The 12,191-nt window shown below is 38.4% G+C and overlaps 1 protein-coding gene across 1 annotated transcript in view; it reads left to right on the forward strand.

The window, feature by feature from the left end:
- The first annotated feature begins 2,478 nt into the window (after nucleotides 1-2,478).
- Nucleotides 2,479-12,191, forward strand: part of lrrn2 (leucine rich repeat neuronal 2) — a 54,123-nt gene continuing 44,410 nt past the window's right edge. Inside the window, exons 1-2 of the mRNA XM_083534124.1 lie at nucleotides 2,479-2,607; nucleotides 2,700-3,169. The gene's annotated coding sequence lies outside the window, so the exon portion shown is untranslated. The remainder of the gene's footprint in view (nucleotides 2,608-2,699; nucleotides 3,170-12,191) is intronic.

Below are 12,191 nucleotides of genomic sequence, written 5' to 3' on the forward strand. Positions count from 1 at the left end.
GTTTCTGGCCTGTCGCTGAGAAACACGGAGTTTGAGCTCCCTCCAAAGATTCTCTATTGGGTTTAGGTCCGGAGACTGGCTAGGCCACGCCAGAACCTTGATATGCTTCTTACAGAGCCACTCCTTGGTTATCCTGGCTGTGTGCTTCGGGTCATTGTCATGTTGGAAGACCCAGCCTCGACCCATCTTCAATGCTCTAACTGGGGGGGGGGACTTTCTACCTCCTGTGTAGTTCTGGGCTGATTTCTCACCTTCCTTAGGATCATTGAGACTCCACAAGGTGAGATCTTGCATGGAGCCCCAGTCCGAGGGAGATTGACAGTCATGTTTAGCTTCTTCCATTTTCTAATGATTGCTTCAACAGTGGACCTTTTTTCACCAAGCTGCTTGGCAATTTCCCCGTAGCCCTTTCCAGCCTTGTGGAGGTGTACAATTTTGTCTCTAGTGTCTTTGGACAGCTCTTTGGTCTTGGCCATGTTAGTAGTTGGATTCTTACTGATTGTATGGGGTGGACAGGTGTCTTTATGCAGCTAACGACCTCAAACAGGTGCATCTAATTTAGGATAATAAATGTAGTGGAGGTGGACATTTTAAAGGCAGACTAACAGGTCTTTGAGGGTCAGAATTCTAGCTGATAGACAGGTGTTCAAATACTTATTTGCAGCTGTATCATACAAATAAATAGTTTAAAAATCATATATTGTGATTTCTGGATTTTATTTTTAGATTATGTCTCTCACAGTGGACATGCACCTACGATGACAATTTCAGACCCCTCCATGATTTCTAAGGAGGAGAACTTGCAAAATAGCAGGGTGTTCAAATACTTATTTTCCTCACTGTATATATATATATATATATATATATATATATATATATATATATATATATATATATATATATATATATATATATATATATATATATATAAATTTTTTATAAGTATATAAAAAATGTTACACAAATTTCACGGTTCGATGCCATGGTTCTTAAGTCACGGTTCGGTTCAATTTCTGTACAGTTAGGGGAAAAAATAAAGCTGCTTGTTGCTTTTATTAATGCAGATTATTATTAATTACATTTGTAAACATCAACAGTATATATTTTTTTACTATTTTAAATAAAATGCAAGCTTGGTTAAATATTATATATAAAATAATGATTTATAATATTTTATAAAAAATAAAACATAAAATAAACAAAAGTAATAACTCAAATTATTGCAATAAAATTTTTATATATTGATTCAATTTAGTAATCAAATAAATTGGCAAAATTTGCATTGATTAAATAAAATTAAATATATGGAAAAATTTCATAGTTTACATTTGTTAGACCCCAGATGTGTATACAAGTGTGCTGTGCACTACAAATTGTATTTCTGGTACGGAGTGAGTAGCCACAGCACACAGTGTCACAGTGACACTTTAGTTTCTTTTTTATATCTCTCGCATTGTTGTGTATGTTCTTTTCCGGTTAAATAATACTACAAAAAAAAAAACATAAAACAGTGAAACTGCGCTCAAGTCCAAGGGAAGTCAGATATGAACTAAGTTCCACATGTAAAAAGGATTGCATTTGTTACATGTGTGTACCGAATCGAAAGCCCTGTCCCAAAGAATTTCACCCCTACCCTACATAAATAATAATGAAGGTTAATGCAGGTGTCATGTATCTAAATAAACACTCCCCTTAAGCAAAGAGTTCATAGGACAGAATGCAACCGCATAGGACTTTATTAATGTCCATGAGGGGTTATGTTGTGAAGACTGATATCATTCAACATAAATAATAATAGAGTCTTATGCAGGTGTCATGTAGTTATGTGAACACTTTATATAAGGTAGGCTAAATGACAATCCTACATGAATATTTATAAATATATAGGCACCTTATATCAGTTGATGTTCTATGAGGCAATTTGCAAGCCCAAGAGTAGAGCAGCAATTTAAAGTACTGTTTATAGGGCTACATAAAACTTCATAATGTTTGCATAGGGTAATATAAGTGTCATATGTCAGTGGTCATAACGATGTTGACAGATGGCATGAAAACCTATGAACTTTTCATAGAGAACATTAGTAATATTTATGCAGTGTTATATTAGGTGACATTTACCCTGTGATCACTAATGCTAAATACATTCATGTATTCATTTTTTTTTTTACTGCAATGGAGTTTGTGCCGCAAAAAGTCACCCGACATCTGTACATCCATACAGCAATCACACCATTATTCGTGATTCATCATAAATTTGGCAATGCAGCAAATTGAGCACATGGCTTGTCTATTTGAAGCAGGGACCATGTGGTTGATGACAGTTTTTGAGTAAATGTGTTTGTGTTCCTGTAAAGTCAGGTGTAAGCTCAGCTTAATCAAAGTCTTTGCAGTGAGAGTCTCTGCACTGTGACGGGGAGGGTGGCTCGCTGCAGCATCACTGTGCAAATGTGATTACAGCCCTGTTTGGTGGCAAAGGGAGCAGGTGACTGACTGCAAAATACCACATTTTACTTTCTGGGTGAGCGAGAGAGAGTCAAGGGGAAAACACTGTTGGGAGAAGAGAAGACGAAAGGTACAGGATGAGAGGATGAGTTGTAATAGCGTATGGTTGAGAAATACAGAGAGAGAGAGAGAGAGAGAGAGAGAGAGAGAGAGAGAGAAAGAGAGAGAGAGAGAGAGAGAGAGAGAGAGAGAGAGAGAGAGAGAGAGAGAGAGAGTGTGTGTGTGAAGGTTTTGCTGCCACTTTGTGGACTCATCTCTAACAGTAACAGTCACACAGTGAGAACGCGCGAGAGAGAGACACAGAAAAAGCCAACCTAAGAGCGAGTGTGTGCGAAAGAGAGAGAGAGAGAGAGAGAGAGAGAGAGAGAGAGAGAGAGAGAGAGAGAGAGAAAGAGAGAGAAAGAGGAGAGAGCACACAGATCCGTCCTCTGTAGAACGCCTACACAGTGTCAGTAATAAAGACACAGTGCTGTAGGTAGGGGGCTAAAGACTGGGTCTGTGTGTAATCCTAAAAGGTGCGCTAGAGTGGCGTCGTTAGAAAAAGCACAGAATCATCAGGGGGAAAGAAAAACGGCAAAACAGCCGGGAGGAGAGGGGGAAAAGGAAGATCAGAAGAAAAGACAAAGCCTTGAGACACACACATCACATGTTTCTGGTCTTGTCATGGGTAAGGAAGTTTTTGTTTTTCTTTCTTTCCGAACTTTAGCAAGGCAGTGGTGTTTAAAATGCAATACTGTCTGTTAATTATGGCTTAAGGTGCAAAATTACTGAATCTGAATTATCATAGGTAAGAAAAAAAATTGCAAATAAGAATTGCAGAGTGTTAAGGGATGCTGTAGTTCTGTGGTTTGGCATCGGGTGGAAAAAAAAATCCATCAACAATACAAGAATGTCAAGTGTGTGAGATCCTCGAGCTTTGGTCTGATTTGCTTTTGTTTCTTTGTATTTTCTTTTTCTTCTTCTTCCATCGTTGTTGCTTGTTATAATTGGCATGCCGGGCACATAGGAATAGAGCAGATTCGGATTCTGTTCGTGGTGAAAAGGGGATGCATTGTGCAGGGAAATTTCACGGGAAAAGCGGTCACAAAATAAGGTGTCTGTGGGGTGCCACTGAAAGCATTGTGTGTGTGTGTGTGTGTGTGTGTGTGTGTGTGTGTGTGCGCGCATTCAGGGGGATGCATCTGTCATTTCATTGAAGTGATCAGCATCCAAACCCTTCCTCTTTCTCCCTCGACCCTCCTCTCTTCTCCCCACTTGCCGTCTAACTGTGTTCTTGGCTACTGTGTTGGCGCAGTTGCTTTAGTGGTCTGAGTAATTCTGCACTGTTTCCCCGCCAACTGTGTGTGTATGTGCGTGTGTGTGTGCATGCTCAGACATGTGAATGGTCTGGCAAACGTTGGGTGAGTTGCGGTTGTGTGTATATACACTGAGGGAATACGGTACCTTTTCCATTTATTCCAAACCCATTGCCCCAAAAACTGCATAAATTAATTGTTTACTTTTGTTGACAATCTTGGAAAAAAGTTTGACCTTAAAACTTTTATTGAAATTTGGACAGCGACTTCTTGGCTCCCAAAACTCCAGCACCATAAATAAATGATTGGATCATTAATTACTTGTACCCTGAAATTAAACACATGGCTTGGCTTGACAACTAGACTGGAAAGATAATTGCATCGTTTGTTCCTCGTTATGTTGATTAGCCTTCATTGCTGTCTAGGGCTCTGAAAGGCGAACATGCTTCCATTAGGTGCATGATGATGCTTGACTCTTGCCCAGATTTTATTACAGAGTCCATATATTATTGTCATTATGACTGCTTATTAATATTATTAATTATTATTATTATTATATTTCAGAATGTTGTTAAGCTAAAGAGCAAAAACATTGTTTGGGCTAAGATTATACATTGCACATATTCAAGCATATAGCTGAAATCCACTGCTCAGAAAGGAAAGAGTAAGGAGCACTAAAATCACACACTGGACCTCATGTATGAAATATTCAAGTTGAAAGTCTTGAGTTATATACATTTTGTAAATGATGCACTAATTGACAATGAATACTAAAATCATCAGCAGTGTTGGGCAGTAACGCGTTAACGGTAACTTTTTACAGTAACTAATACTGTAACGCGTTACTTTTAAAAATAAAGTAACTCCATTACCGTTACCGTATGGTGCGTTACCCGTTACTTTTTTAAATGAATTAATTTGGGCTGAAGTGTAGACTACAGTCTAACCTGCTTACAGCAGTGTCGCATTGTAGGATTGGTGGATGAACCACTGTAAACACAAAGAAGAGGCACTGTGGGCGTGTCTCCGTTTATTCAGGTCTGTGCGGCAGTAATGGCGAGTCGAGGCGAGAGCAAGACGAGTTTCTCAAAGTGGAAATATGTTCATTATTTCACTTTAGTTGAGTATAAAGACAAAAACTTTTAAGTCAAATGTAAGTTGTGTCTTTCTGGTTCGAAGCTCGTATCTACTGCGATAAACAGCAACTCCAATCTGTTGAAACTCCTCCAGAAAATCCATGCCTGAGGAGCTAGAAGCTAGAAGCTAACCCGGTGTTCTGTTCTACATTGTTGATAGTTTTCATACTTCAGCTGTGAAAAGAACATTTTTAAGAGCTCAACACAACAGCAGAAGCCACATTAGTTTTTGATTGTTAATATATAATTCAGCTTGTTTTGTTATTTATTTCAGAAATCCTTGTGATATATTCAGTTTGTGCTGGTCTGATTTTAATAAAATAGTGTTTAAAAATTACTGTGTTTAAGTCAGTTTTGTGTTTGTATAGATCATAACGCATAAAAGGGCATTAATGGTACCATTAAAGAAGGTTCTTTATAAAAGTAACTAAAAAGGTACTTTTAACAGTAACGGATTACTTTTTGGTGTAAGTAATAAACAAAGTAACGGAGTTACTTTTTGAATGAAGTAACGAGTAACTGTAACTAGTTACTATTTTTTAGTAACAAGCACAACACTGATCATCAGTGTTTGATTCAAAATCACACTGAAAAAATGTATAAATAAATTACAGGCTGATCCAACTTGCATGACAGCAACTTGTAATGTAGTAATATCAGTAGTGCGTATGGCCCCCATGTGCCTGTATGCACTCCAGACAACAGCTGGGCAGGCTGATGATATGGCAGATAGTGTCCTAGAGGACCTCCTCCCAGACCTGGATCAGGGTAAACATCCCTAAAGTTCTCAACTGGATTCAGGCCTGAGGAACGTGAGGGCCAGTTAAAGGCAACAATTACATCATCATCCAGAAACTGGCTAAACAATGTGCCACATGAAGTCTAGAATTGTCATGCACCTGGAACCTAGGACCCACTGTGCCAGCATAAGGTCTGACAATGGCTCCGAGGCTTTCATCCTAGTACCTAACAGCATTAAGAAGACCATTGGCTAGTAGGTGAAAATCTATGAAACCCGCCAAAGAAATTCCTTCCCAGACCATCAGTGACTCAACAGCAAACCGGTCATGCTGGTTGATGTTGTGAGCAGTGCAATATTCCCAAAGGCATTTCCACATTCTTTCATATCTGTCATATTTACAGTGTGAACCTGGTCTTATCCATGATGAAAACAGGGCACCAACGGCAGACCTGCCAAATTCTGGTGTTCTCTGGCAAATGCCAAATCAAGCTACATGGTGCTGGGCTGTGAGCACAGGTCCCACTAGAGGATGTCAGGACCTTATGCCACCCTCATGCAATCAATAGCCTGTTGGCAGTGCTCCTCCTGTTCTTCTTTGCACAAAGGAGCAGATATGTATTCTCGTGTAACTGTCCAGCGGTATTTCCCTACTCTTTACTCTTGAAACTGTACTTGGAGACACATCAAATCTCCTTGCAAAGGTACATATAAATGTGACATGCTGAAGGAGCTGGACTTCCTGTGCAATCAGAGTGGGTTGCAGGTACTGCCCCATGCCCCAATGGACATAGTAGTCCAGCAAAACTCATAAGTAGAAAGAAACCAGTCAGGAAGAAAAAAAGGTTTGGTAAAACCATTACCACCTGTAAAACCATTGCCTTTTTGGGGGTTATATACAAATATAAATTAAAATCCACCAGAGCAATCATAGCCATGCATAGATTTTCTAAAGTTGTGTGTTTTGACCAAAATATTCATTTAACGGACCCATTAGAGTACAGACTCTTTTCTTTGATGGGCACAAAACATGCCAGCAAAATGCCAGAACATAACAGAGCAACCATTTTTTTTACTTTAATCTGTCACCCATCTGTAGCTATTTTCCTGCCAATTTGAACATCTGATGGAAATCTGTTGTAGATGTTCTTTGTTGCTTCATCTGATGTCTCCAAAATTCATGAAGTGCAAATTAAACCCTTTATTCTTCTCCAAAACTTTATTCAAGTTTACAAACTTGAACATACTTATGACTTATTAAGCCTGCCTGTATTTCCTGGTAACTATTCTTGAAAAAAGGTTCTGCAAACATTCATTCTAGCCAGTTCTAAATGGAACCTTTTATTTTGTTCTAGGGTTTCACATAGAAAGTATATATATTAAAGGGGCAAACCAAATAACATTTAGAAAGCTAGACAGAATCAAGATGAAGGAATTTGTCCACGTAACCCACCAAACTAATAACATACTTCCTCCCAATTGGCTAAGGTTATAAAATGATCTCCAATTTATAATCTGCACTACATTGTAGCCTTCAGGAACAAGATATAATGTTTCAGGTTGCTCCAAGTAAAATTTGTCACCTGAGACAAACCATCTAAAGAAAACCCTGAACATGTCCCAAAGCTCATAAGCTCAGAAATAGATTAGCTCTTCTTTCCCATGGTCTCAAACACACTTCCTTCAGTAGAGTCTGATCAAAACTACTGTTGAAACTGACATTAGAAGTGATTAGAGGTAAATCTGTTCCAGGAATTTCACATTGTTCTTGGTACCTACTGAAAAATGGTATACTTTATCCTTCTAAAAATAAAACCACTGGAGGGCTGACCAGGCAGCTGTGAATAATTACAGAGTCCACAAATGCAAATATCCTAGCTCCATCTCCTCTACCACTATCCATCCTCTGTTATAGATTTTTATTATCGTTATTTTTCGAGACTTTCCAGTCCTCCTGCTATTTTAAGCAACGTCTTCATTCTGCAGGTAAGTTTGCAAAAAAAAAGAAAAAAGCACATATTGCACAAAACATCTGTTAAATCCTGCTTGTCTCCCTGTGTTTGTTGCATTGATAAGGGAGGGGTAGAGCAGGTGCCTTCAAGAGAGAGAGAGAGAGAGAGAGAGAGAGAGAGAGAGAGAGAGAAAGAGAGAGAGAAAGAGAGAGATCTAACAGATGAGCAGAGTCAATAAAGACAGATGTCCCAATGATTAAGAAGCAGACACAGGTTGCTTGCAGGTGGAGCTTTTGTCTTGACTACAGCAATCGAGTCAAAGGATCTAATCGATTCCAGGTGTAGATTGGACTGGATTTGTGTTGGACGCTGTACACAGACTGTAGGTTGATTTGTCATGGATGGACGTGCCACAATTCGGCATGATTAATGTGTTAATATAATGCGGCTTTGGTGCCTCGCCGTTCAAGGTTTGACATCTAATTATCATTCCAGTGATGTCCCGCTTCTTTAACTGTTGTAATCCTGGTTTTATCGCCTCGCATCAGCCCCAGAGGAATGAAAGAATAATCGCAATTACAGTGGTTTTGAACACATGTAGATGAGCGGTTGGATAAGAACACTGCTCGAAGAGAGATTAAAGATACCTGAGTTCCAAACACAACGTCTAGTCATTTTGATTAACACAAGGCAGATAGATTTGAGGCAAGATTTACCATGAACTTTGCCAATAGAGATTTTTATTTATCTATTTTTCTCCTTAATCAGTCTTTCTTGCGCTCTTTCCCAGTTTAAGCTTGGCTTAGACAGCCTGAGGCAATACCTGACTCCTGCCTGCTAGGAAACAGTAGTACCGCAGATGAGCACTCGGTGCCTGCATGTGTGTTTTGAGTGTGTGTAAGTGCTCTTAGGTGTCACCTTTTGTCCTGGTTGGCAAGCACAGGCATTGCCAAAGTCTGTCTAACCAGAGAGTGTGGGGAAAGGAGGAAAAGAATTTTTTTGTGCTGTCACACAACATTTCTCGACATACCATTGTTTCACTATGGTGTACTCCTATCAAGTCTCTCTCTCTCTCTCTCTCTCTCTCTCTCTCTCTCTCTCTCTCTCTCTCTCTCTCTCTCTCACACACACACACACACACACACAATCACAAACATACACACACAAGCATGACAACATGTACACAAACTTAAAATGTTCCTAAATAGTGTGTAGCTGTTGATTGCCCATGATCTACTGAATTTAAAGTGTTCTCAAATAGACAATGTTGTTTGCTGCGCATTTCTCTCAAATACTGTACAGGCAAATCATATGCTACTCTACGAACAGAAGGAAGCAGAGACAGAAAGAACAGTGTGTGCATCCCTCAAGAGCATAGCAGCATGAATAAATAGATCAGTCTGCCATTTTGCAGCCAGTGATGAATGCAAACAGTGATGCTGTAGCAACCTGGGCCGATTTAACTGCAACACTGGGTTGCCAGTTTAATAGCAATCATTTGCATCTGGCATTTGAAGAGTGCCAGTTTACCTGCACACACCAAATCATCTGTCAGCAAATACTGTATTACATTAATAATAATTTATACCTATAAATGAATGCATTTCCAAAAAAACGGCTTAGTCATCGGAATTAATCCTAGGTATTCAAAAAGCTTGATCATGGAAAAAAGACTGGGTTGAATTGGAGTTCTGATACCCAGGGCAATTGACTGGACAATAATGTGATAGCACTTCATAAATAATGCTAAAATGGAGCCCTTGTGTCTATCAGGCAAGCATATTACCAAGTGCATCTTAAAATGAAATTTGCTGGATTGTATTGATCAAAACATTACATGACCTTCTCATCAGTACAGTCTTGAACCAAGTGCAATAGTATATACTTGGGGCGGATTGAACTGTATCAAGATGTCACAAGCAATCTCACCACTCTGAGTAAAGTCCCTGTGCACTTAGCATGGGAACATTTGAGCGCCGCGAAAGTCAGGTTGCAAACACAAAAGCGGTAAAGGAAGCTTAGTTAAGGTCAACTCGGTTTGCTTCTCTGTTCGATTTTTCTTCAATGACATTCATGGCCAATGGGTCAAAAATGCTGAGATCTTTTGAAACTATTAATAGTGATTGGGTGGTTATTTATAACAATGTAAATTAGAATATGGTTAAATCACAAAAAATATTTTGACACATTTTCATAAAATACATTTGTTTCCCTTATTGTACAAAATAAAGCAATGTACTGTATAAGTATGTAGAGTTTAACATTGACTCTTTTTATACCAGTGGCCTTTATTCTGATATGGTTAATACACAATATGGACAAAAGGTTGTGGACATCTGGTCATAAGGTTGGTTTGCCATTTTTGAACATCCCATTCCACATTCAGTTCCCATTTGCTCTTTAAATTACCTGCACTCTTCTGGGAAGTTGTTCCAGATTTTGGAGTGCGTGGAGATTTGTGTTCATTCAGGGTGAGGAGGCCTGGGGTGGAGTCAGCAGGCCACTTAACATCTTCCATTCCAACCCAGGTAAACCATTTCTTCATGAAAATGTATTTAGCACAGGGGAATTGTCATACCGGAACAGGTTTGAGTCTCCTAGTTCAAGTGAAGGGAAAATGTATCGTATACATCCAAATATATTCTATACAATTGTTCGTCTCGACTTTGTAGTAACAGTTTGGGAAAGAGCCACATATAGCTGGAAAAATCAGATGTTCAAATACTTTTGTCCATATAAGTGTATATTCATGTATTATTAAGTAACATGGTTACTCTATTGCTTCGGTATTTAAAAGCTGGATTAAACCACGTGAAACAATTTTTTTTGTGTGTCAGGGTTATGAAATCAATGCTGAACTACATTTTTTTGAGTATTTTATTAATCAGAAATTGTAATTTTCAAATACTGTATCCCAGCTTGTCGGCAATAGATCCAGCCCTGTTACAGCACCCCTAGAGCATATAGGGATAAGTGCTTTGCTCAAGAACCCAACAGTGGCAGTTTGGTGGTGCTGGGGTTTGAACCCCCAACCTTATGAGCAGTAACCCAGAGCCTTAACCACTGAACCATCAATGCCATTACCCATCATGTCACATGACCATGTCGCAGGTCCTACTTTCAAGTGCCCCTATTCAAGTTCTGGTACCATTGTCAAGCTTTTGCAAGTGTTACAGTTTTGCTTTTTTTCTTACATACATTTAAGGTTCTTGTTTCACAATTTTGGTTATTTGTGTTGTACTTTTTTCCCCACAATTTCTCCAAAAAGATTTTCTCTGTATCATAAACAGGTTGTACACTAGCAGCTTTGTAGTGGCTACTATTAGTCAAAATATATTAAAAGTAACAAACTTACGTTGGGAAAGATTGAAACGCCTGCCACAAAGTCGAAATGCGGGAAGGGTTAATGAGACGACAGAGTCGTCACTGGCATCCAGAACGTCCCAGAGCTAGTGTGAGAGATTGACTGCAGCAGCCGCCTGTGGCTCCGAGGATTCGTGTAATGTCACAATGTATAAAGCTGAATAATTCATAACGTACCTTAGTAAATTAAATTACAGGTAAGTGGTTCGAAATCGGATGCTTAGGTGATTCTGTGGCTGAGGTTTTGCACCAGTGCTCTCTCTTTTTCTCTCTCTCACACACACACACACACACACACACATACATTATATATATACCTACAGAAATTCCTGATTTTTGCTTAATACTTATATCAAACCAAGCCATGTGTAAAAGCAGGTACATGTTTGTTACCTCATCAACTAATCGCCTATATGCAGTCTTAATGGTCTTACACATTTATTCAAATCAGGTACAACTCATAGCTACACAGTTGCAGTGCTGATCAAAGATATACGGCTTATTATCCCTTACAGTGTTAGTTAATGCCATATAAAATACACGGTCAAATGCAAAAGTTTGCATCCCCTTAGGACAAAAGAAAACAAAATTAATCAAAAATGTATTTTATACATAGTTCTTATTGTAGCAAACATGATCAAATAGTGTATGGCATGATAGGCTTTTAATAGTCAATACAAAACTGCTTCCAACCCTTTGGCTATCCATATTCATATTCCATATCAGATTGCTTGGCCATATATATATATACTGTATATTCTATGTGTTATAACTCATATGCCTCATGTCTGTAGACTGCAAAATGTATAAAATGTACTTTAAAAAAACTTTTGCTATTGATTTTGGGTTATTGATGCTAGATATAACTACTATTTAGTTACTTTTTTTTCTATTCCAAAGACAATGGTTATAATGGGTAACTTTTGCACTCACCTGTTATATAATAGGAATCACCCCCTGAATAAGAAACTAGCCAAGGGGAATATTGTAAATAATAAAACAAAATAAAAAAAAGACGTATGAAATTTAAGGGAAGAATCAGAGTAGCAGTTAAATATTTCGACACACCTGCTCATGCAAGACTTGAACGCATTCCACAAATTTGTCTGCACTTCTGATTTAAGTCTTTTGACTTTTATTTTTGACTAAATCTTGATTAAAACACCTGAAAACTAAACAATTATTTTTTCATATTTATTTTACA

This window comes from Silurus aristotelis (assembly GCF_946808225.1).
Source record: "Silurus aristotelis genome assembly, chromosome: 28".
In the NCBI taxonomy this organism is placed as follows: domain Eukaryota; kingdom Metazoa; phylum Chordata; class Actinopteri; order Siluriformes; family Siluridae; genus Silurus; species Silurus aristotelis.